The following is a 26,483-nucleotide window of genomic DNA, read 5'->3' on the forward strand; positions in this document are numbered from 1 at the left end:
CAGACTGCGCCTTTAATGACACATGGAGAGTATCCGCACATGCCCTTCAGGTAGACTATTACATGAAGGCTGTTAACTTCAACTTATTTATTTATATAGCACATTTAATAGCAACGTTGTTGCCCAAAGTGCTTCACAGTTATAATTAAAACATACATATATTATCCTCTGTTACAGAGAGGACGTGACCTGCACCCTGCTGGACAGTGGACCTCATTAACAGCCAGAGATGCTTTGAGTTTCTTACACCTCACTCCAGGGGAACAGGCACACACAGCATGATCACTGACACCACATCATCTCACAGAGAGAGTACCGGCTCCCTTGTTCAATTAAGGAACAGTGGCTGTGTGTTCAGGCACTATAATTGACCCTACCTGCATTCAGGGGCCAAGATGGACACCAGCCAGGTGAACGGACAGAAATAGACCAGTATGAATACGGCATGCTGCTTCACAGGGCACTTGGTGGACGACATGCTATTTTTCGGTGAGTGATCCATCTCCTACGTCTACAGTCTCTGAGCTCATGCATTATTACAGGGTTCATGCAGACACTGTAAAATTAAATTCCAGGACTTTCAAGCACCACTTTTTGGTTTTCAAGAAATGCAATCAGAGATCTCACTTATCAAACAATAGCTTTATCATCTTTCAAATTCTAAAAAAGTTGAATAGATAAACAAAAATAAACTAATAAAACAAAATGGTACAAAGAAAAAGCAATGACTGTGGTAACTTTAACCATTGAAAGGATCCTATGACAAAGATATCGCTTTCGCTATCGATTTTTTTCTCCCATGAATATATGATTGACCCGAAGAATGAAATATGTATCATATACTTGGATATTTATATGAGCAATATCAAGCTCATAGCCATGCAAAATGGCTCTATATCAATATCAGACAGGTTGCAGCGTTGATTTTGTGTGAAAAGATTGTTTTATCAAAAACATTAAACACTAATTTTAAACAATTGTCTTTCAATAATTCAATCACTTTGAGTGCCTTTTCATAAATAGGGCTGTTTTCAAGGGTTTTCCAGGACTTAAATTTCAAGCGTCAAATTCAAGCACCTTGTACAAACCCTGTTACTCTGATATGTTGTTTGGGAACAATCATTACTTTTGTAATTCTATTTGGTTCCACTTATGCCACAAAAAATACCTTTAAAGGAAGAGAGAAAGGTGCTCGCATAATAAAATCAAAGCTTGAATATGTTTGTTTTCCACTTTTTCAACTTTAGTTAGTGTGTAATGTTGCTGTTTGAGCATACAAAAAGATCTGCAAGGTTACAAAGCTCCCAAAGTCCACTCCAACTGAGAGATTTTATTTAACAGAATCTCCTTTTCAAGAACTACAACAAACAGCTCTTTTGGACTACAACGCAATTTTAACAGATCTTATGAAGTTATAATGCATAAGAAAACTACAAACACACCACTCTGAAACATCCTGTCAAATCCTTGCTAGCAAAGTCTATGCACGAAATCCGTTCTGCACACTCCTCGTTCGTTAACATTGTCAGGGTCTGAATCGGGTTCGAATTGGTTTGAAATTGAAACCATGCTTATTCATATTTACACTCCAAAAGAACTCATGGTTATTAAGGGGCGGGACACTTCCCGAGCTAAGCACTGCCAATCACAACACACTAGGCCAGCTAACCAATCACAGCACATATCTTATTTCGGAAGGAGGGGCTTCATCGAAATCAGCGTGTTTTAGCCAGACTGGGGAGAGGAGTTCAGTAATAATGTAAAATATGTGAAAAATAATGCATCAAAACATTCTAGTCCACCCCAAAAACAAAAATCAAGACTTTGTAAAAGGGCATAATAGGGCATAATAGGGCCCATTTAATATTATCCTAAGAACAAGTTATGACGACAACAGCAACTGTAAACCCTTACTTACTGAACTCTTAATTGACGAGATTCAATCCCCAATCATGACCAAAACAAAGGGGGGGAAATAGAAATGTTAACACAATGTGAAAATTTAACATGCCATACAGTTTAATTAGTCCTAAAAAGCTATATTTTGTAATATTATTTCCTCCTAAAAAATGTCACTTTGGTGCATTAAAAAAAAACAAAAGGCAAAAGGAGAAAGAAAAGATGACTAAATATATTAATAACCAGAAATCATCAATGCCAGGGCATGTGTCCCACCGCTGGCACGCGGAGGAGTAAACATTGGCACAAAATGGTGAGAGGGGAATACTATATGATTATAATTATCTTTATTGTTTACTTTAGAAACACTGAAGTCAAGGTCCAAAATTAACACTCGCTAAGCAGCAAATGAGAGGCTATCACAAGTAAATCTAATATGAAATTGTGAATAAAAAATTATATGATTAAAGTCGAATTGTATACACCGCCTACTAGAGAAAATATCTGCAGGACATGTTTTCCTGGAGGGCTACATGTGGAATATTCCTCACATCAAGTCACCAAAATGAAAATTATAAACCAAAAACTGATCAGTGGTAAATGTTCGTTTGGGAAATGTAGTCACACTCACAACATTGTTGCATATTTAAAAGTTTGTAATATTTAAGAGTCAGTTTGTTGTTGTTTTTTTAAAGAAATTGATAGCTTTATTTAGCAAGAACACATTTAATTGAAAAGTTTATTTAGTTATAAAATGAATAAATGCTCTTCTTTTGAACTTTCTATTAATCAAATACTGTAAAAAAAAAAAAAAAAAGGCTAGAAGGTTAGTGTGACACTTATAGACCCTGTGCTGAAAATCAAGTTTTTAAATGTTATGAGATGTTTTTATGTGCAACCATGTGCAAATTCATCAGTCAACATCATTGCGGAGTATTTTCTCCTTAAAACAGCAGACATTCTCAAAAAACACGGTTTGAAATCACCTTTCCTACCGTCACAAACATGTAAACGATCCTGAAAAGTTGAGGCCGGGGCTTTTCTCCACTGACTTTCAATGATGTTCAGAGTGTTTCTAGGGAGGATGATTATTAGACTGACTCTGAGATGGTGAACATCAGGAACATGGTCTGTGTAACATTAGCAACACATTATTATCTGTTTGATAATGTAATCAAGCCAAAGGCTAATCATATCAATCACAGTTATGTGCCTGACGTACATAAAATACACTACCATTCTGATACATTGACGATCCTGTATTATTCGCTCTTCTTCTAAATCAGTTCCTGGTTTAAACATATATGGCTGAATTAAACCAATATTGTCACTGTATAGCGTTTACTACAGCGAGTGGATCAGGTAATCCGAGCTGCTGTGAGTGAGTGAGTGGAGGCGGGGCTATTTGCATATTCGTGAACCGCGTATACTAAATTAGGCAAGGGTGTCGAGTAACATTCAAGGTATTATAAGGCAATATTTAAATATGTAATTTTGGTGATCAAAGATGAGTTTTAAGGGATACAATTATTGACTGGAGTAATGATGCAGAAAAATCTGCTTTGTCATCGCAGGAATAATATTGTTTCACAATGTTTTACAGTATTTTTGATCACATAAATGCAGCCTTGATGTGAGCATGAAGCAAAAAAAAAGTCTTACTGACCCCAAATTTTGAATGGTGGCGTATTTTTAAAATGTAAGGCCTTGTGTATGATTCAGAATAGAGTAGAATACTTAGAAACTGGGGGTGATTTTACTTCATGTTAAAAAGGTCTAAACGATGAAACCTCACAGCGAAGAGGAAGGTCATGTGGAAAAATAGTGAAGCACGTCTGAATTGAGGCCTGTTATCATTTGTGATTGAGATAATAACAGGTTCAGACGAGCCATGACTGTTTTTACCTCCTGCATGAAACATCACACCAGTGAGAGAAGCTCCTGTCATCTCGACCGACAGCTGATTTATGATTATGCGTGACTCGCCAGAGCGGTAGCTGGTGCGCTGACACACACAACACAAGAGCAAACATCCAGCTGTCAGCTCTCCCAGAAAACACACAGACATGCTCAAACACACTACAGGCCCATCAAATATACTTACAGCCCTAATATCCACCGTAACACATTCATCAAGCAATTACCTCACAGGATCTGGATGTACTCTGCTATACACCAATGAGCACATTCAAGACTCGTAAAGTCCCCCGTGGTGAAAACCAAGCTTTAGACGTTGTTTATATGTCTGTGGTGTGTTTAATATGCTTTAAGACAAACCATGTGGAAATTCATAAGTCGACAGCATTGCTGAGTATTTTCTTCTTAAAACTGCAGTGAACCAAAGACAGTCTCAAAAACACGGTTTGAAATCGCTGGTGTTTCTGACGTCACAAACGACCTTGTAACCAATCAGATCAACCTGTGATCGTCAACCAGTGGATCTCTGAGCTGAGTGAGTGAGTGGAGGCGGGGTTCATTTGCATATTCATACTAAATGAGGGTGTAGAGTTACATTCAAGCTATTTTAAGGCGTTTAAGGAGTAGTTCACTTTTAAAAAAACTTTTGCTGATAATTTACTCACCCCCATGTCATCCAAGATGTGCATGTCTTTCTTTCTTCAGTCGAAAAGAAATTAAGGTTTTTGATGAAAACATTCCAGGATTTTTCTCCATATAATGCACTTTGCTGGGCACCAAACGGTTCAAGGTCCAAAAGACAGTTTCAGTGCAAACTGGAAACTGTTCAAAGGGCTTTAAACGATTCCAGACGATGAATAAGGGTCTTATCAAGCGAAACGATCGCTCATTTCAAAAATAAATAACAAAGTTTAAGTTTTATAAGCTCAAATGCTCGCCTTGCTCTGTTCTGTGATGCACGTTCGTGACTCTCCTGTTCGAACTCGTTCATCAAAATGAACAAATCTTTTTTTGAGTCATTTGATTCATTTAACGAACGAAATGAACGAATTGACTCGGAAAAAGATTAGTTCATTTTGATGAACGAGTTCATCCATGGACATCTTGGATGACATGGGGGTGAGTAAATTATCAGCAAAGTTTTTTTTAAAGTTAACTAATCCTTTAAGAATTTTTTTCAAGGAAAAAACATTTAAATGTCATTTTGGTGATCAAAGATGAGTTTTAAAGAATAAAATTGACTACAGGGGGACTTTAATAGTGACGAATAATGAGAGTGCATCTCCATCTGCCGATACTGACACATGAGCCTTTAGAATGTAAATGGAAAAAAGTTTCAAGTGGTTTTGATGCCAAGTGCCACAATCTAGCTGTATTGCCAGCAGACGCTTGGCAGAAAACAACTGTCAAACGCATACAAAGAAGGGAAGGAAAAAATGAAGGCCTTCAAATTAAATAACAAAATTCCAGTTCTTCAACCTAATCTTTTCCTGAGATGAGAACTCAATGTGATTTCTAAACCTTGCCCAAACATCAATCATCTTGGCTAAGCACAGATGCTTTTAATACTCTTGCAAAACACCAACATAGCCTAAAACAAGATAGAAGAAATGAAAGAGACATGAAGAAAATCCCAGAAACTCTTAAAAAGATGATAAAGAGCCTATTCTTTAGCAGTCTCAGCCTTAAGACGGCACACCCACGCTCAGTCCGACTGCATTTAAGCTCAGAAACCTAAGATTTAATCTGACTGATAGTTAATGGCACATAGTGTGTTTTATTAGTCCACTTGGAAACACTTCTGAGGAAAATATCATCACCGGATTTGACAAATTTACCAAGTAAATATCAAGTAGGAACGAAGGCATTCAATCTTTGAAGGATCATCCCTGAAAGGTTTCATTAGGAGACACCTTTAACAAGTACAAGATCTCGGTCGGTGTCAAATAAATGTCTTATGACGCTGCAAAACAGTGCAAGTGAACTGTGGTTGGTAGCTTTACGTTTTGGTCAAACAGTGCCTTCGTGTTTAAGTGGATGCTTGTTGACTAAAATAAACTGCAGTCTGAGGAAGAATTTATGCCGTTTAGTTAAATATCTGATTAGGGATCAGAACTTGCTCTCTGCATTACCTGAACTCTGTAATAGTGGCTGAGAGGGTATTACATTTAAATACACATAATGATAAAATGACAGCAATTAAGTGGACATTAACTTGAACTTCACAAAAAAAATATTTGGGGGGGAATGCAGTACCAATAGTAAAGTGAAAAGAAAGGCAGGCAGCCAAAATCTCTGAAAAGTGGCTGATTAATGGGCCTATAACGCTGGATACTGACGACGACTATAATACATGTATAATGTATTATGGTTTAATATGTCATGAAACATAAATGGATGATATTAAAATTCTATACTATTTTGTGTAAAAAAAAATAAAATAAAAAAAAATCTATTTTTAAAAGTGAATTTAGGTATTACATTTACATTTACATTTATTCATTTAGCTGACGCTTTTATCCAAAGCGACTTACAATTTCTATACATGTCAGAGGTCGCACGCCTCTGGAGCAACTAGGGGTTAAGTGTCTTGCTCAGGGACACATTGGTGTCTCACAGTGGATTCGAACCCGGGTCTCTCACACCAAAGGCATGTGTCTTATCCACTGCGCCATCACCACCCCATATTCATGAAATGCAAATGTTAAAAAATCTGCCAAATAACATTGATTCAATGTTATTAAATTATTAGTGTTTTTAAAGCAGACTTTAAGTGAGTGTTAAATGTAATATCAAAAAGATATCAAAATTTGTCGTGATATTGCTGCAAGCTTGAGGAGTATCCCGACAATGACTGAAGCCTGGAGAAACCAGAGGGTTCAATTATATTTTCGAAAATAGTTTATTAACCAAAAAAACGTAAACTGTGCCTTAAAACAATAGAAGTAATGTTGCCTTGTAACATATTAAAATACTGGCAGCAAACATACCAAATATTTGAAGAGGTACAACCTATACAACAAAAGGTTACTGTTAGATCAAATAAAGTAAAAAAAATATTAACTATGCACTGGTTTTACATCTAGAAATTTGAGTAAAAAGTGCCAAATGTAACATATGTATCATAATGCTACACATATTAACATGCATTTTTGTATTCTTTGTGTTGTCTCTTAATCTAAAAACATACAGAAATGACAATGCATAATGAAATATCCAATGTTGTTTGATTTAGATCCTTGTTTTTTTAGTAACAGAAATACAGTATTATTGCAATATTACGAGAAAAAAAAAGTGTATAGGCTCAATCTGGCTTTCTATCACTGACTCAAAAGGTCATTTAACACACAAACGACCTTTTTCAGGAGGTCATCAGATTGTAAAAAACTCTTATAATGTGAGCAATAGTCCACTTTCACATATCAGAGGACGAACTGAGAGTCAGTTGCACAAGAGTGGAAGTACAACTCAGTCCTAAAGAATGCAGAAGCCAGCAGAAGCCATGCATACTCAAGAGTTCAAAGCTCAACTCCATTTCACTCGCAGAGAAACCAATAACTTCACTAAGCCAGGAAAAAGGCGAAGCGGCCACAGGAGATGAGACCAATCTTCACAGCAGTTGCCAGATGAAACCACTTAATCTTCAGCCGTCTGTGGAGACGCACCAAACAAACAGACAATCTCGCCGACATCTTTACAAACAATGAGAAAAGATTATATTATCACCCTGCCGAGTGAGAGAAAACAGTGTTTCTACATTCCTGTTTCGGGCTTAATAAACCAGCAGCACTGCTCGAGATTCAGGGAACCCGAAGCACATCAAACCCACAACAGCAGAGATTTATTCTCGGCTAATTAAAAAACAATTACCAGCAGTCTCCAGTTCACCGAGGCTTAGTCTTCCGTTAGAGACGCATATAAGGAAGTGATTTCTATAAACGATAAAGACATTCTGAGGATTCTGCATTCCCCACAAGACATCCAGAAAGACTAATAGAAGGGGTATAAAACAATTGCCTTTTTACGACTCCAAACACAAAGCAGCGAGAATCAATCTGAGAATGATAGCAGTGCCTGAGGGGGAAATGTTGATGGGATCGATGGAGTCTAATAAGCAGGTGATCAGCACACACACACACACACATGCATGATGGGCTCTGTGACGTCCTTGACCCGTCAATCTCATCTGGAAACTCTGCAGCTTCGACAGAATATCTCAAGCTGATTTCCCACCTCGCTTGATAACTTTGAAAAAAAATCCCTTTCAAAAAAATCCATACAAAGAATGAAAGTTGCTCATCGAAGGCACACAATCAGACATTGTACAAATAGGCAAATTACACATAATCAACAGCGAGACAGGCCAGACTGTTTATAGAAGGGATGCACAAACATCGGCCAGCATATCGGCATCGCTCGATATATGTTCATTTTTTATGTTATCAGCCTGATAAGAAAATTAGGCCGATTTATTAAAGATTTATTTATTAGCTGAGACGTTTCAGATGCTCACGGTTCACCATGATGGTTTTGTCTGTCATATCGGCTACATAAAATTATAATGAGAACATCATTATAATTGTGTGTTTGTGGCTTTTAATGGTGAGACTTGTGTTTTTGTAATCAGGCTCTCAAAAATTATATAAAAATGTGGATTTAGATTTATCGGCCAATATACCGGTTATCGGCTTTCGAATATAAAGAATAACCGGTTATCGGTATCGGCCAAATTTTTCATATCAGTTCATCCCTAGTTTATAGTACTCGAGTCAACAAGAACAATAGAGAGCCTAAGTCCCTCCCCTCCGCTTCCGGCTCACAGGACCTTATTTCGGAAAAAATATGTATGGTAGTCAATGGCGAGAGACAACTTATCTTTTTATTACGTCTGAATTGTGCCCTGAATTACACATATGATGTTTGTCAATTTAAAAGATAATTATGAAAGTCAAGAAAGTCGCAGTTTGTCATAAAACAGAAGAGTAACATTTGGTTTTGTGTGGAAATCGCTCAATGAACTACATCTCCCGGGAAGCGAAACAACAAGCGAGATCCGCTGCTCGTGTGTGTGCAGTCTGGTACAAAACACTCGATGACGGCGTAACGTTACGATTATAACGCAAGACTATAGAAACAATGACAGACGTTAGCTTCAGTAAAGTTAGAGTTAGCTTCAGTAAAGTCAGCTTCAGTAAAGTTAGCTTCAGTAAAGTTAGCTTCAGTAAAGTTAGCTTCAGTAAAGTTAGCTTCAGTAAAGTTAGCTTCAGTAAAGTTAGAGTTAGCTTCAGTAAAGTTAGCTTCAGTAAAGTTAGCTTCAGTAAAGTTAGCTTCAGTAAAGTTAGCTTCAGTAAAGTTAACTTCAGTAAAGTTAGCTTCAGTAAAGTTAGCTTCAGTAAAGTTAGAGTTAGCTTCAGTAAAGTTAGCTTCAGTAAAGTCAGCTTCAGTAAAGTCAGCTTCAGTAAAGTCAGCTTCAGTAAAGTTAGCTTCAGTAAAGTTAGAGTTAGCTTCAGTAAAGTCAGCTTCAGTAAAGTTAGCTTCAGTAAAGTTAGCTTCAGTAAAGTTAGCTTCAGTAAAGTTAGCTTCAGTAAAGTTAGCTTCAGTAAAGTTAGAGTTAGCTTCAGTAAAGTTAGCTTCAGTAAAGTTAGCTTCAGTAAAGTTAGCTTCAGTAAAGTTAGCTTCAGTAAAGTTAGCTTCAGTAAAGTTAACTTCAGTAAAGTTAGCTTCAGTAAAGTTAGCTTCAGTAAAGTTAGAGTTAGCTTCAGTAAAGTTAGCTTCAGTAAAGTCAGCTTCAGTAAAGTCAGCTTCAGTAAAGTCAGCTTCAGTAAAGTTAGCTTCAGTAAAGTTAGAGTTAGCTTCAGTAAAGTCAGCTTCAGTAAAGTTAGCTTCAGTAAAGTTAGCTTCAGTAAAGTTAGCTTCAGTAAAGTTAGCTTCAGTAAAGTTAGAGTTAGCTTCAGTAAAGTTAGCTTCAGTAAAGTTAGCTTCAGTAAAGTTAGCTTCAGTAAAGTTAGCTTCAGTAAAGTTAGCTTCAGTAAAGTTAGCTTCAGTAAAGTTAGCTTCAGTAAAGTTAGAGTTAGCTTCAGTAAAGTTAGCTTCAGTAAAGTCAGCTTCAGTAAAGTCAGCTTCAGTAAAGTCAGCTTCAGTAAAGTCAGCTTCAGTAAAGTTAGCTTCAGTAAAGTTAGAGTTAGCTTCAGTAAAGTTAGCTTCAGTAAAGTTAGCTTCAGTAAAGTTAGCTTCAGTAAAGTTAGCTTCAGTAAAGTTAGCTTCAGTAAAGTTAGCTTCAGTAAAGTCAGCTTCAGTAAAGTAAAGTCAGCTTCAGTAAAGTCAGCTTCAGTAAAGTTAGCTTCAGTAAAGTTAGCTTCAGTAAAGTCAGCATCAGTAAAGTTAGCTTCAGTAAAGTCAGCTTCAGTAAAGTCAGCATCAGTAAAGTTAGCTTCAGTAAAGTCAGCTTCAGAAAAGTCAGCATCAGTAAAGTTAGCTTCAGTAAAGTTAGCTTCAGTAAAGTTAGAGTTAGCTTCAGTAAAGTCAGCTTCAGTAAAGTCAGCTTCAGTAAAGTCAGCTTCAGTAAAGTCAGCATCAGTAAAGTTAGCTTCAGTAAAGTCAGCTTCAGTAAAGTTAGCTTCAGTAAAGTTAGAGTTAGCTTCAGTAAAGTCAGCTTCAGTAAAGTCAGCTTCAGTAAAGTCAGCATCAGTAAAGTTAGCTTCAGTAAAGTTAGCTTCAGTAAAGTCAGCATCAGTAAAGTCAGCATCAGTAAAGTCAGCATCAGTAAAGTCAGCTTCAGTAAAGTTAGAGTTAGCTTCAGTAAAGTCAGCTTCAGTAAAGTTAGCTTCAGTAAAGTCAGCTTCAGTAAAGTCAGCTTCAGTAAAGTCAGCTTCAGTAAAGTCAGCTTCAGTAAAGTCAGCTTCAGTAAAGTCAGCATCAGTAAAGTTAGCTTCAGTAAAGTTAGAGTTAGCTTCAGTAAAGTCAGCTTCAGTAAAGTTAGCTTCAGTAAAGTCAGCTTCAGTAAAGTCAGCTTCAGTAAAGTCAGCATCAGTAAAGTCAGCATCAGTAAAGTCAGCATCAGTAAAGTCAGCATCAGTAAAGTTAGAGTTAGCTTCAGTAAAGTCAGCTTCAGTAAAGTTAGCTTCAGTAAAGTCAGCTTCAGTAAAGTCAGCTTCAGTAAAGTCAGCTTCAGTAAAGTCAGCTTCAGTAAAGTCAGCTTCAGTAAAGTTAGAGTTAGCTTCAGTAAAGTCAGCATCAGTAAAGTTAGCTTCAGTAAAGTTAGAGTTAGCTTCAGTAAAGTCAGCTTCAGTAAAGTTAGCTTCAGTAAAGTCAGCTTCAGTAAAGTCAGCTTCAGTAAAGTCAGCATCAGTAAAGTCAGCATCAGTAAAGTCAGCATCAGTAAAGTTAGAGTTAGCTTCAGTAAAGTCAGCTTCAGTAAAGTCAGCTTCAGTAAAGTCAGCTTCAGTAAAGTCAGCATCAGTAAAGTTAGCTTCAGTAAAGTCAGCATCAGTAAAGTTAGCTTCAGTAAAGTCAACTTCAGTAAAGTTAGCTTCAGTAAAGTTAGAGTTAGCTTCAGTAAAGTCAGCTTCAGTAAAGTCAGCTTCAGTAAAGTCAGCATCAGTAAAGTTAGCTTCAGTAAAGTTAGCTTCAGTAAAGTCAGCTTCAGTAAAGTCAGCATCAGTAAAGTCAGCATCAGTAAAGTCAGCATCAGTAAAGTCAGCTTCAGTAAAGTTAGAGTTAGCTTCAGTAAAGTCAGCTTCAGTAAAGTTAGCTTCAGTAAAGTCAGCTTCAGTAAAGTCAGCTTCAGTAAAGTTAGAGTTAGCTTCAGTAAAGTCAGCTTCAGTAAAGTTAGCTTCAGTAAAGTCAGCTTCAGTAAAGTCAGCTTCAGTAAAGTCAGCTTCAGTAAAGTTAGAGTTAGCTTCAGTAAAGTCAGCATCAGTAAAGTTAGCTTCAGTAAAGTTAGAGTTAGCTTCAGTAAAGTCAGCTTCAGTAAAGTTAGCTTCAGTAAAGTCAGCTTCAGTAAAGTCAGCTTCAGTAAAGTCAGCATCAGTAAAGTCAGCATCAGTAAAGTCAGCATCAGTAAAGTCAGCTTCAGTAAAGTTAGAGTTAGCTTCATTAAAGTCAGCTTCAGTAAAGTCAGCATCAGTAAAGTCAGCATCAGTAAAGTTAGAGTTAGCTTCAGTAAAGTCAGCTTCAGTAAAGTCAGCTTCAGTAAAGTCAGCTTCAGTAAAGTCAGCTTCAGTAAAGTCAGCTTCAGTAAAGTTAGAGTTAGCTTCAGTAAAGTCAGCTTCAGTAAAGTCAGCTTCAGTAAAGTCAGCTTCAGTAAAGTTAGCTTCAGTAAAGTCAGCTTCAGTAAAGTCAGCATCAGTAAAGTCAGCATCAGTAAAGTCAGCTTCAGTAAAGTTAGAGTTAGCTTCAGTAAAGTCAGCTTCAGTAAAGTCAGCTTCAGTAAAGTCAGCTTCAGTAAAGTCAGCTTCAGTAAAGTCAGCTTCAGTAAAGTTAGCTTCAGTAAAGTCAGCATCAGTAAAGTTAGCTTCAGTAAAGTTAGCTTCAGTAAAGTTAGCTTCAGTAAAGTCAGTAAAATCAGCATATCGTTGTCTTGTAAACGTACCCTAAATGTCACAAATACATGCAAGTATTTCCATTTCACATTAAGGATTATCTTGCCAGCAAGCGAGTCTCTTTTTAACTTTGCAGACTTCAACAAATGAGTGCCGTCACGCGTAGTGGTGCACAATATATCAGCCGCCGATATACAGTGGCGGTTCTAGAGGGGGGGCCAGGGGGGCCCGTGCCCCTGTGACAAAAAGCTTGGCCCCCCTTGTGGCCCCCCTAAATGTGGAGTTTGAAAAATTTTTACAAAACTGTTTTTTGCTATCGTTGTATGCGTATTATTTTTTTATTTTTCTATGTTTGTGGATTTGCATTTTCACGTGACAATTCGCATCACATTCGCGGGAATCGCGGCAGAATAACGCCTGTCTCCTGCACGCGAGAGAGGAGAGAAGAAGAAATTTGGTAAATGTCAGTTCAGTTGTAAGTTCATTCTTTATGTGCGTATGGGGTGTGCGATGTGTATTGTCTATTATGATATTGTAATCATTGTTTTAACTATGTACGAAGCACTGTGAGCTGACATAGCATTTGTCTATCGTCCTTTCACTGCTGTGTGCAGTTCATAGGTAGGCTATGTCCCCAAATTAGTTTTTGTCTTATATTTATATCATATTATGTTCTTATATTAGAATATCACATCAGCAAGAGTGCCGTTTTCCCGTGCACAATTGCAACTGTGATATTTATGTTATACAACAGTTAAATTAACAATAAGTTAACATTGGGAGTTACTTTTTAGACACAATATTGTCAATATTGTTTGTTTTCCCTTTATTTCGCCGACTAGAATTTCATAATGAAACCGTAGTGAGTCTCAATGCAACACAGCGATGATTTCTTGACTGAAATCCGCGTTTTGAACAAATCACTTGCTTCTTTCCCGAATAAATCAGCCGTTTGAACAAATCGTTTGAATGAATGAATCCCTCTTACAGGGACTTGCCGCCGCCTACTGGCGGTTTTAGTTTCATATTTAAAGTATCCTTTAATTAAAACGTTAAAGCAACACCATGTGATTTTTCCTCAGCGGTCGCCCTACAGGTTGGAAGCAGAATTGTCCATTACTGCTGTCGTAAATAATTTAGCCTTCCGCAGCCGACTGTCGCACGCGCACGCTCACTGTTTATCCAGCACCGGCTTTGGAATCAACGCGCTATGTATGTTATGCGCGCAGTATGTTCTGTCTCGCATGCGCGCTCTAGATTCCGGCAGATCTGAACTAATTTGCGGGCATCAGGGAGACGCAGGAGACTCCCGGGAGACTTGGGATGTCTGCAATGGCCACATACAATTAGAAATCATTTCATTTTTAAATATTGATTTTAAAAAAATCTCATAGCTTTATTTATGCAATTGTAAATGGAGTGTAAATATATTAATGCCACTTCTGTGTCACCTCTGCACTGCAAAGATGGATTTTGATTGAATTAATTTGACTGGTAACAGTGGTACTGTATAATTATTGCATAATTAAGTATTATTGTATAAATAAGTATAATTACTGTATAATTTGAATGTTAGTATTTGACATAAAAGGTGATGCATAACTCTAAATAAGTTTAGAAAAAATGTCCATATATAGGTGAAAATGCCCCTGGAAATCAATTTAAGGTGGCAAATATTGCCTCTTAATTAAAAAATGTATTTCTGTCACTGCTGTGAACTGACCTGACCACTGCATAGAATATGAAAAATATTAATATCTTCGTGAGTCAGCTGTCAACAACAGGCCTAAACCAGCCATGGCACCAGCACAAAAACACAATCAGTAAAATATTATCTAATTATTAACAAAATGTTGAAAATATTGAAATATATTTTTGTCAATATTGCACACCCCTATTGTACGGTATTAATTTTGATTTCTTTAGGTCTTAAAAAGCCTTAAATTTGACTTTAAAAAGTGTGCAGGAACCCTGTAAACGGTTAGACATATCAAGTCAGTTATTTTCAGTAAATGAATTAATAAGCTTCTTGGTCCCCATTGCTTTTGCTCTATAGTTCTCAAAATGAAGAGAAAGAAGGACATCATGTATATTACAGTTACTGTGACTAATACTGAATATGTAATGCAAATGTAAAAATATAATGGAAATGCAAATACATTGTTGAATGATTATAAACACGGTATTTTGCCTGTTAATGCCTGCAGCAGTGCAGAAAATGATATGACAACAATAAGGTCTAAATGTAACTGGCCCCTCTAACAGTACAACTGGCCCCAGCTTGGCCCCCCCAGTTGAAATGGGCTAGAACCGCCACTGCCGATATAATATTTTTTTACACATCGGTATCGTTCCGATGTCAAAATAGGGCCGATGTGAACAGGCCGATAATCATTCCTGTGTATTGACGTGCATGTAGATGTGAGTGTGGGGGCGGGGATGTTTGTTTTTGCACGAGCGCATGTACTAGCACAAGTCCTGTCAGTTTAAACCATGGTTTAAACATCAAGCGCAAGAAGACTGGAACTTACGCGCTGTTTTCTGTCAGCTTTACTAAGGCGTCTTGTTGTCCCGCCAAAGCCTTATTTGACCGGTGAGTGATGTAGATGACTGAATGACTGTTGCGCTTGTTTAACTGAGAGAACGAGCAGAGAAAGTGAAAGCCCCGGTCGCGCGCGCGCGCACTCTCACCGTCTTCAAACTATCTTGCTCTCTCTCTCCCTCGCGCATATTGAAGAATTGAGTTGACTGAATATCTTGATAACACGATGGTAAAAGGTCGGAAGACCGAAGTTTTTTATTTTTTCTTAACTACCACTGGTTGTGAATTGTGCTAAAATAACATGGCCTTATCTTCTCTGAAAAGCTTTCCACACATTCAGATGACAAACTACACTTTCAATAAACAAAACAAAACAAAATCTATCTAGTGATGAAATGTTTTCTGTGTTGAGACAAATCTTGTGCGATGTCCTAAACCGCCTGGATGGTCCGTTAATGACACGTCCGATTCGCGAACTAATGACTCCTTTGAACCGATTCACTTTAATGAATGGTTAAAACAACTGATCTGTCCAACACTCAACTCAAGAGACATAAATCGCAAACACTTTACAATAAGGTTCCATTTATTAAAGTCTAGTTAACTACATTAGTTAACATTCTATTAATATTAGTTTCTATGCGGATTTACTCCATGACAAAACCACCCCAGTCATTCTAGAATGATTCATTCTTTCCAAATAGAACTATTCAAGTCATCTGGTGAAATTGTTTTTTATATAGCAATATATATTGCAGAAAAATAAAATATTGCAATGTCATTTTTTACCAATATCTTGCAGCCCTAATCCTCGCTATGTGTTTTCTATACAGAGATATCGACATCGGTAAATATCGGCATCGGCCATAACAGCAATATTAATATCGGTTATCGGTATCGGCCACAATTTTCACATCGGTGCATCACTAGTCACGCACAAACGCGGCAAATAGACGGAGGGAATCAGAGCGCAATAATTCTAACCCCATTCTAAAATATTTTGCTAACATATTCTGCATCCAAAATTGTAGCCCCTTCAAATATTTTCAACAGCACCATAAACTGCAGTGTGTGTTGCTGCCGGACGCAACAATACTGACACTTTTATTTTACTTAAAGAGAGACATAGTTTGTTTAGTAGCTAAGCCAAAACCTGTTTAATTTCCGCTGCTGTACTGAAAACGTACCGATCATTTTTGCATAACGCTACACCCCTAGCATAATTTACCCTGATTAAGGTCTATAGGGTGAGTATCAAAGGTGACCACCTAAACATTACGCTAAACAGCTTTCACACATACCAAAAACCCCAGTCTGATATCAAACGGACGCACAAACCAAAGACGGTGAAAGCAAACGCTGGCTGAATTGAAGCGCTCTGATAGCAGCTGGACTGTGGCTCTGAGGCAGTAATCTGTCAGCTTTACTTAACTGCTTCTGCGCTTTCCAAGATAACAGATGACCTACGCTGATCAACTAAGCTTAGGCTTATTTCAAGCACTGAAAACATTATGTTGTCCATCGGCATGCCTACATATGTCCTTTTTGTTGGACATATTTGATAGCAAGATAAAAGCTTTTAAACTTAAAGGCTGTTGGTTTAAAAACTTCTGTGTTACAATAATTCAAATTATCTCAGGAGTACTGGGATAAAGTTTATAGTTCAGATATAAACACTGATGTCTACGATAGAGTAAATCACCATCTGAAAGTAACTTGACGCTTCAAAAAATGATTGTATCGATCACATTGTTACGCCACCAAGTGCCTGTTAAAGAAATGTATTTGTCATTGAATCAATCATTCAAGACAATTGTTCAAAATCACGGATTCATCCAGTAATAAACAAGTGAAGTGTTTATGAGAGTCATTGAATCATTCACTCAACCCGATTTTTTTAATACTTCATTCAGATTAAACATTTTAAATGTTGTGCATCAATTAACATTTTGTCAGAACCTCTAGCAAATGACATGTTATTTTGTTTAGTTGTCTGTTCAGAATCGTGATCTCGATTTGAAGCAAACAATCGTGATTCTCAATTTATCGGTGAAATTTTTAAAGGTGCCCTAGAATGTTTTTTTATTATTATTTTATAATGTTTCCTGGGTTACCCTTATAATGTTAGTATGTTTTTTAGATAAAAAATAATCATAATTTAGAAATAAATGGCATTTTTCCTAGCCTGCTTTTAGCCTCTGATTTGAACACTCTGTTTGAAGGGGCGTGTCTGCTGTGGGATTCAGTGTAACCGCGGCCACTGCTGTGATTGGCTGACATGCTTGCATATGAAATAGCAACGCATTACATGTGAAACTCTCTCCCGAATACTTTTACTACTGCTATTATACGTTTTTACTATAACAGCTATCGAGATTAACGAATCGTGAGATGTTTTTAAAGTATTTAGATCTATTCCCATCACATAAAATGTTGCCGTGATGAGCATTGAGCAGATGACGTGTTGATCGCGAGAATGAAGATCTTATCATTGCAAAGCAGTTTCTGCTCTCTCTAATGCTTTCACCAATGCAAACACGATCATGTAAATACACTAAGAGCTTCGTTGTGCAGTAACGTGCGTCATTGATTTCATAACGAGTTTGGCAAGTGTCCAGATAAACTCGCGCTGTGTGGAAAGATTGTTCTTTGATCGCTTTCTGTATATAATTTGTTCACAATTTAAATACGATTATTTTCATCCTACTAAAAGAAACGATGTGAAGCTGATATTTTAGTCACTGGCTTGACTTACTGATGCATAAACAGTATTGAACGATTTTGAGAGAAAGATTACCTGTCTGAACTTGAACAATTACACATCAGAAAGTGTTGCTTGGTAGCTCGATCCGAGGCCAGCTCTGTATTGGCCCAAGTTGAGGAAACAGTCGGTGAAATGTTTGGAAATTTCCAGAGAAAATAAAATTAACCCATTGTTTCTTCAGAGGCTCAGATGAAGGAACTAAAAAATACTTTTGTGTTCATGTGTACATCCACACTGAGCAACTGCCATGCTTAGGCTGCGCAGTTCCGCCTGGCATTGAGGGCTGGCATTATGCAAATATTTGGAGGCGTACATATTAATGATCCCGACTATTGCGTCACAGTCGGTATTGTGTGGAGAACCGACCGTTTTTCAGGGGTGTTTTTCATAAACGTGAATTAAATGAGAACGCGAAAACAGTCCAGTTTGAGATTCACTCTATGTCATGTCCATGCACTGAACTCTTGTTATTTGACTATACCAAGGTAAATTCAATTTTGAATTATAGGTCACCTTTAAAAAACGGAAATAAATTTGGTTGTAATGCTCAGTGATTGCAAAATAGCCTTAAAAACAAACGTGGTAAGATCATGGATCGTAAAAATCGTGATATGATATTTTGCCTTAGGGGTGGGAATCTCTAGGCACCTCACGATTCGATTCGATTACGATTCAGAGGGCTGCGATTCGATGCTAAATCGATTATCAGAATCTTTTTTTTGTGTGTGTGTGACTATAAATACTTTGCTTTAAAAGTACAAAGTAATGACCCATAAAGAATTAACGTACAATATATTTTATTAACATTGCAAAGAACCAACAGGAAAATACATGTGTGTCTGAACTAGCAGCAGCATATTTGTAGTAAATTAATAATATAACAACGACCGGTAACGTTACAGCCGAGTGTTTTTCCTCCTCTGGCTGGAAACGTGTCATTTGGCTTCATGTGTCTTGTTTCCGAAATATTTTAGTTTTACTCTACAAAGCTTACAACTAGTGTGGCTCTTGTCCAGCTCCTTTCCCCCTTCAACTTCAGAAGCCAAAATATTTCCACACGTCAGCTTTTAACGAGGAGGGTGTTTGGATTTGGCGCTCAGCCATCGCGTCCGCGTCTGTTATGTGCACGCCACAGACGGTCCGGCCACTGCACTTCCGCGCTTCAGAGTTCCGTCTTTCGCGTTCCGTCAATATTACGTTATTATAAATATATATCTACAAAATTTTTTTTTTTTTTTGAAAATCGATTTTTGACAATTGTGAATCGATTCAGAATCGTCCACGTCCGCATCGCGATGCATCTAAGAATCGATTTTTTCCCCCACCCCTAATTGCCCACCCCCATGACCAGATTGCACAGGAAATCTTTCCTGCGCAAGGTAGGATTAAACAAAGACAGTTTTTCTCTTGTTAACATATCTGTAAAAGATCAAACCTCCCTGCACGGATCCTAAAGGAGTGGGAGATCTACCCGAAGGGAAAAAACAACACCGCCGTGGTTTTAAAGTCAAGCCAAGTCTGCGACATGCGACGCAACAGCCAACGCCATTTGTCTGATGCATACAAATGATCTGAATAAAACAAAATGATGCTAAAATAAAACGAGACAACCACTACTACCGCAAACAGCCACAGTGAGCATTTGCTTGTGCACTTCACCTCCTGCTTGTGAAGTGTGTGTTGGTTAGAGACTGGCTTCTGCACAGCAGGTGTTTTAAACGCCATTCTCTCGACATGGCTCGGTCGTGTCCGACCATCCCCCAACCCTGCCTCCGTTGGCCTCCTGCATGCAGCTGGTTAGCTTGGGCTCATGCCCAGTATTGTTTACGGGCCTGTGGGAGGCTGGAGGGGAAGAGGGAAGGCCCCTGAGCGGAGCGCGAGTGGAGACCTGCATTCCTCATCCTCAAAGCTGCTGCTCCAGCCCGAGAAAATGGACGCCTGAGAGCATTTATTGAAGCTGCGGGGAAAAAAAAGGATTTACACTGATGTGTAAAAAGCCACCATTGGAATTTGAACTTCAATATTAATACTTGTTTGTTAAAAAAGGGATACTGATGTGTAAAAAGCCACCATTGGAATTTGAACTTCATTATTAATACTTGTTTATTAAAAAAGGGATTTATACTGATAAGCCACCATTGGAATTTTAACTTTAATATTAATACTCGTTTTTAAAAAAAAGGGATACTGATGTGTAAAAAGCCACCATTGGAATTTTAACTTTATTATTCATACTTCTGTTTATTAAAAAAGGGATTTATACTGATGTGTAAAAAGCCACCATTGGAATTTGAAGTTCAATATTAATACTTGTTTATTAAAAAAGGGATACTGATGTGTAAAAAGCCACCTTTGGAATTTTAACTTCAATATTAATACTTGTTTATTAAAAAAGCCAGATAAAACATTTCAGATTTTTGGGAACATGGCTCAAGGGGCGTTCACACTGACAGCGATTAAATCACCAGAGGTTAACGAGTTGCTATATGTTGTCTGTGTTCATTTTGGTTGTCAATGGCGGCGTTTCCATTTACCCTCCGAATTTCACAAATTGAAAATACGCCTAATGAAATTTCGCAAAAACTCCCATATATCGCAAGTAATAGCCATTTTAAATTGATTAATTATCCTGCTTTATTGCACTCTATATCAAATGCCTATTTCTATTTTAATTACAATGATGAATCAGTGTTTCTCATTTGCATTACAGACTAATCTGTCCAGCCACAATTTCGTAATGAACCTAAAAGATCACTAACGTCTGCGCCATTGCTTTGGCAAATCATCTTGTCAATCGAACAGTAAACTAATTTGCGAAATAGTTTAGAGCGCTTATCACACGGCAAAGGCTATGATTTATTTAAATAGGTAGGCTATAGCTTACGGTTTAAAAAATGAGGCGTACTGTGTTCACATAAGCAGCTCATGATTCGGGTCTCAGAAGCGTTTTTTGCATACATTTTGTTCTTGCAATGATGTTACATTTATTGCAATTATGCACTTTTACTTTGACAGTCAGATTGAGATTTGAGAATTGTGTGTAGGCTATTTTACTAAATAAAATGATAGATTACGCTTTGAAAACACAATTGTATTGCATTACGTTTGTTTTAAACCCAATTTTTTTGACTTAAAACATTGTTCATTAACAATTATTCAGTTATTTGTAAAAAAAAACATCTAAAAGAAATAAAAGTAGTTTTAATGTAGCTAGTTACTTTTTGATAGTAACTTGTGTAGCTAACTGCTTTTTCAGAAGGGTCGCTTTACTGTATCTTAACTACTTTAACTTATGAGTAGCTTGCCAAACTAGTTTCAAAGTAGCTTACCCATCCTTAAATGTATATAAATTTGTACACCGTTGCATCAATACATCGTATCGTTAGTCAATTGATGGATGTAATGATCCATATCCTACTTGTAACCACTTTATTATTTTACTCAACTAGGGCTGAAACGATTCATCGAGTTACTCGATTACAAAAATTCCTCGAGGCAAAAACTCTGCCTCGAAGCCTCGTTAAATTCCTATGACGCGCAGGGATCTATACTATAGAGAGCCTAAGTCCCTCCCCTCCGCTTCTGGCTCATGGGACCTTATTTCGGAAAAAATATGTATGGTAGTCAATAGTGAGAGACAACTTATCTTTTTATTCCGTCTGAACTGTGCTCTGAATTACACATATGATGTTTGTCAATTTAAAAGATAATTATGAAAGTCAAGAAAGTCGCAGTTTGTCATAAAACAGAAGAGTAACATTTAGTTTTATGTGGAAATCGCTCAATGAACTACATCTCCCGGGAAGCGAAACAACGAGCAAGATCCGCTGCTCGTGTGTGTGCAGTCTGGTACAAAACACTCAGGCATGACGGCGTAACGTTACGATTATAACGGTCAAACAGTCTTAGTAAATCTTCAGTAAAGTTAGAGTTAGCTTCAGTAAAGTTAGAGTCAGCTTCAGTAAAGTTAGCTTCAGTAAAGTTAGCTTCAGTAAAGTTAGCTTCAGTAAAGTTAGCTTCAGTAAAGTTAGCTTCAGTAAAGTTAGCTTCAGTAAAGTTAGAGTTAGCTTCAGTAAAGTTAGCTTCAGTAAAGTTAGAGTTAGCTTCAGTAAAGTTAGCTTCAGTAAAGTTAGAGTTAGCTTCAGTAAAGTTAGCTTCAGTAAAGTTAGAGTTAGCTTCAGTAAAGTTAGCTTCAGTAAAGTTAGAGTTAGCTTCAGTAAAGTTAGCTTCAGTAAAGTTAGAGTCAGCTTCAGTAAAGTTAGCTTCAGTAAAGTTAGAGTCAGCTTCAGTAAAGTTAGCTTCAGTAAAGTTAGCTTCAGTAAAGTTAGAGTTAGCTTCAGTAAAGTTAGCTTCAGTAAAGTTAGCTTCAGTAAAGTTAGCTTCAGTAAAGTTAGCTTCAGTAAAGTTAGAGTTAGCTTCAGTAAAGTTAGCTTCAGTAAAGTTAGAGTTAGCTTCAGTAAAGTTAGCTTCATTCATTGAGAGAAAATGTGCGCCTTTGGGGTTTGTAGTCTTTGTAATTACGTATTTTCACAGTCTTATACCTCAACAGTTTTACATCAAACTGCGACTTTCTTGACTTTAAAATGTATCTTTTAAATTGACAAACATCATATGTGTAATTCAGGGCACAATTCAAACGAGATCAAAATATTTGTTGTCTCTCGCCATTGACTACCATACAATATTTTTCCGAAATAAGGTCCCATGGCGGTCGACCGGAAGGGGAGGGACTTAGGCTCTCTATAGCGCGTGATACATTTTGAATTTAGTTAGCGCGATGCATAGACAGTATAAGAAGTGGACAGAGCCATCTCATTGGAACTCAGTTGAGACAGTTGAAGCCCATTTTTAGCGATTTTTGAGCACTTCCGTTCCTGACGCGCAGACTCAAACCGACTCAAACTAAGCTTGATGACGTGAGCAACCTGTCTGACAGACGTTAATCTTCTAGTAGCTGTGCGTGAAAATTGCCAACGTTAATCTTGCAGAGACGGGGAACTTGAGCAAAGAGTACTTTGGCGGGAGTGAGCAGGAGGAAGTATTCCGTTGCTTTTATGGACTCATTATCTATGGGCTTCTCCCTTGACGGGACGTCCCCCCGATTGCCTGCGAGCTTCTCCTCCTGTCTGTACGGTAATTTCTGTACAGCGCGATAGGCTTGCCGCGATAGACGGTGTTGACGGTGTTACCGGTTTTAAGCCCCATCACCGGTGACATCACTTTCCCACCGTGACACCGCGATGTCTTGACTTTTTTAAAGTATTCGTTTTTGCTAAAATATTTATTTGAATTAATTAAAAATAATAATTATCAATTATTTAGTTCAGAAGAGAGCATACATTATAATTAAAAACTGAACTGCGCAATTGAAGCAATTGACGCTGAATTGCCAATTGACGCTTATTTCGAAAGTGAAAGTATAACGCGCACGCATTTAAAAGCTATTTTAACCGCCCCGCCCCCCACGGTGACACCGGGATTACCGGTGTTGTGAAACGTCGATTAACCGGTGGGAAATTTCTCACCGCGGCAACCCTACAGCGCGACAGAGAGTCGAGTGGTTATGACGCAATCGTTAGCCTATTTTTACTAAATCTGTTTCTACGGGGCCATAATGTAACAGAAGGTAATGGAGCACTTTATACATTGTCGTGTTTCTTTAGAAATAAATAATGGACAAATGGAGTATTTAAACGCCTCAGATGTAAAGTTATTCGCTGTCAAAGTGACGCCAAAATGAATGGTAGTCAATGGAAATGCTAACGCAAGTGAAGTTCTGCTACAACATGGCGGCACCCGGCCGGCTTCAACTTCCGGTCGATGGATTACCCCCTTGGCGCGATGGCGGAGAGTAAAGATGTCCATAAATGGCAGAGAATGTCTAAAGTTTGGGATCATTACATACTTAAAAAGGAAGAGAATAAGGTGCAATGTGTCTACTGCAAAGTAGACCTGGCATACCACAACAGTACGACTTCAATGATTCAGCATCTGAACCGAAAACATCCACTCCATGCTGTTTCTCCAAGCGTCGCTGAAACAAGGTAAACTAATGGTGTTCACACCGAACGCGGATAGAGCGTCGTCAAATACGCGTTTATCGCGTCTAGTTAGACGCTTGAACATTCGCTCGAGTTCAAATTTTTCAACTTGCGCGGAAGACATTCGCGGCAAATTGCGGCAATGCATCACATATGCTTAAACTTTCATTTAGCCACGCAACAATAATTTCAGCATGCATTTACTGTATACACCGCGACGTGATGGAGGAACAAATATTGTATTGGAGTCTTTGCGAGACCTTGTTTGTAAAGCCCCTTTCACACAGAGATTCCGGAAAATACACGGATAAAGCGACCCGGGATTTGACCCGGGTTCGTTTGATTTTGCTTCATTCACACTGCCAGTGATTTGCCGGAATCAGAGAGCACGTTCACACACAACCCGTGTATGTTCCGGAAAGACACGTGACATCGATGTGACATGTAATGTCTCAGCAACGTGTATAGTTTGCTTATGAGCTGCGATTTCTCTCTGGAGAAACCATGCTTGTGCATTTTTTTTCTCTGATTCGATCATAAACTAGCGCATTACGTACCGTTTCACTAGCCTGCTTTCACTTCAGCGTCATCATTACGACACGGCATTGGTTACGGCTTTTGTTCACACAGCGCGCGTTCCGGGTCTGAACACGGCAATGTTACTAGGTCCCCAACCCGGCATCAGTCCCGGGTCGTGTTTGCGTTCACACAGAAGGCACTCTGGCAATTCGCCGGGTTCAAAGCGCTGTGTGAAAGGGGCTTATGTCACGTCTTCCAAATAGTTAGACAACAACAAAAAAATGAAATTCCCCAGCCTGCTTCTCCAAATCCACTCGCACTTTTGGGGAAGACATTTTAATCGGCTACCAAAGTAATTGAGCATAGAACATTGTTGGCACTTATAAAATGGGTAAAAAATTGCAATAAATAGGCTTAGTTTTGGAGCCAAATGTTGGAGTTTGAATAAATACCAGGTTTTTTTTTTTTTTTTTGATAAATAAAAGCCAAATGCTTGATCATTTTACAGCCACATCATTTTCGTTATGCATTATTTGTTTTGGTTGTTTAAAAACACAAAAAATGTTTTATCCGATTACTCGATTAATCGATCGATTAAGTGCTAGATTAATCGATTACAAAAAGAAACAATAGCTGCAGCCCTATACTCAACGACATGTATGCTTTTTTTGCATCATTAAAATGTGTTTTTTAGCTAGTGGCCAATCCCCCGATGCCCTGAATAAACCCCTTCAGCGTGAGAAAAACCCCTTCTCTTCGCTATACTGATCGCCCTGTCGGGGTTTATTCTGCCAAAACAATCGGCTGGATCTATTATCCCTTACTTAAACCTGGATCATTTCAGATGCATGTGTAAACAGCTTTAACCATATCAAATTTTCCATTAACACATCTGTTAAAAGTAACAGTTTCTGTTAAGATTTTCGGTCAATATCTCAGTTAATTTACATCTACATTTATGCATTTGGCAGACACCTTAATCCAAAACAATTTACATTGCATTTCAAGGTACACATTTACATTCTGATCAGTTCATGTGCACAATAGAGGAGCATGTGCATTGGCTGCAACCTGCAGGTATTATAGCCAATCACCAAAGTCGACACTGCACACCAACTATAGATGCATTTTGTTTTTGCACTGTTTTTTTGTGTGGAACTCGTATCACTTTTATAGGCTATTGAGTGAATAAAGTCCCACTTCAAAAATTTGTGCAAATTTTTTTTTTTTATATAGACACTTTAAAGGGTTAGTACACCCAAAAATGTTTGTCTTCCGGTTCTGTTGTGGATCCGCGTTCAGTGCCGCCGCTGACGTAAGACGCTGCTGACGTGTGTCTGGTGCGTCCGTGTATTCGGGTTCAAATAAATATGGTCATAAAGTCTTCCTCTGTGTGGAAATCCTTAGACATGTTTGCGAAGATTGTTTTGTTTCCAGCGTACGTCTCCCTCAGACTGTAAACGAAGCTCGGGCGCACCAGACACACGTCAGCAGCGTCTTACGTCAGCGGCGGCACTGAACGCGGATCCACAACAGAACCCGAATACACACCCACACACACACACACACACACACACACACCAGACACACGTCAGCAGCGTCTTACGTCAGCGGCGGCGCTGAACGCGGATCCACAACAGAACCGGAAGACAATACAATGCTGAATAAAGTCCTAGTTTTTGTTATTTTTGGACCAAAATGTATTTTCGATGCTTCAAAACACTCTAACTAACCCACTGATGTCACGTGGACTACTTTGATGATGTTTTTATTTCCTTTCTGGACAAGGACAGTATACCGTACATACATTTACAATGGAGGGACAGAAAACTCTCGGACTAAATCTAAAATATCTTAAACTGTGTTCTGAAGATGAACGAAAGTCTTACGGGCTTGGAACGACATGAGGGAGAGTCATTAATGACATCATTTTCATTTTTGGGTGAACTAACCGTTTAACCCTCTTGCACCCCTCTGTGGGTCTCTAGGCCCAGTTTGAAAACCTCTGATTTAGACTAATTTCTTCATTAATTGAACCATTTGAAAGATGCATTAACACATAAATAAATAACAAAGACCTGAAGAGCAGTTGCTGAAAGCACTGCGGCTCATTCTAGTGGTTTGATGAAGTGGTATTCTCGAATGAGGAGCGTTCTTGTCAGCTAGAGAGAACGTTTTCAGCTTGTTTGTTCGAGACACAGGAGATCCAGCTAATTTCACGTTGCTTTGAGCGCTATGTCAAACCACATCTTGCTTTCTTT

At 38.1% G+C, this 26,483-nt stretch overlaps 1 protein-coding gene across 2 annotated transcripts in view; it reads right to left on the bottom strand.

The window, feature by feature from the left end:
- The window catches only part of znf609b (zinc finger protein 609b), a 73,811-nt gene that overhangs the window by 17,929 nt on the left and 29,399 nt on the right, over nucleotides 1-26,483 (bottom strand). The window lies entirely within an intron of this gene.

Source organism: Rhinichthys klamathensis, unplaced genomic scaffold (genome assembly GCF_029890125.1).
Source record: "Rhinichthys klamathensis goyatoka isolate OS25496 unplaced genomic scaffold, OSU_Roscu_1.1 h1tg000362l_1, whole genome shotgun sequence".
Classification (NCBI taxonomy): domain Eukaryota; kingdom Metazoa; phylum Chordata; class Actinopteri; order Cypriniformes; family Leuciscidae; genus Rhinichthys; species Rhinichthys klamathensis.